Source organism: Microtus ochrogaster, unplaced genomic scaffold, assembly GCF_000317375.1.
Source record: "Microtus ochrogaster isolate Prairie Vole_2 unplaced genomic scaffold, MicOch1.0 UNK16, whole genome shotgun sequence".
Classification (NCBI taxonomy): Eukaryota; Metazoa; Chordata; class Mammalia; order Rodentia; family Cricetidae; genus Microtus; species Microtus ochrogaster.
The window spans coordinates 2,601,922-2,602,329 of record NW_004949114.1 but is presented as its reverse complement, the minus strand read 5'-3'; the positions used below and the strand labels follow the sequence as shown (position 1 = coordinate 2,602,329).

At 47.5% G+C, this 408-nt stretch overlaps 1 non-coding gene across 1 annotated transcript; it reads right to left on the bottom strand.

Moving 5' to 3' along the window:
• On the bottom strand, positions 1-126 carry LOC113458374. The gene has a single exon (XR_003378747.1).
• Positions 127-408: the final 282 nt, after the last annotated feature.

Sequence of the window (408 nt, the reverse complement as noted above, 5' to 3'; positions counted from 1 at the left end):
AAATGTAGGGTAGTACAGAAAGCCCTGTGGTTTTCTCCAGTAAGGGCTGCTCTCTCTACCCCTTTGTCTAGGAGGAGTGTATCAGCAAAGTCTTGCTTCAGCAGACTCATGCGGTGTTGCTTTAATGTGAACTCTGCAGAGAGCATATGTGCCCAGACACTTGAAGATCCCATATCTGGCTCTGGGGTTCATGACCAGGCCATCCGTAGGCTTCTTCTGTTTTATATTATTTGAGGAACCACTGAGTGCAATCTGGGTGCCCAGCAATGCTCCTATATGGGTCTAACAATCCCTCTCCCCAAAGTGTAGGGCAGGAAGTTTATGATTGGTATCAACTAAACTCAGTGTTTAAGTGACAGTAGAGTCTCCTGAGGCTTGTGCAGAGCACCTGTGCTCACCTCATCACAG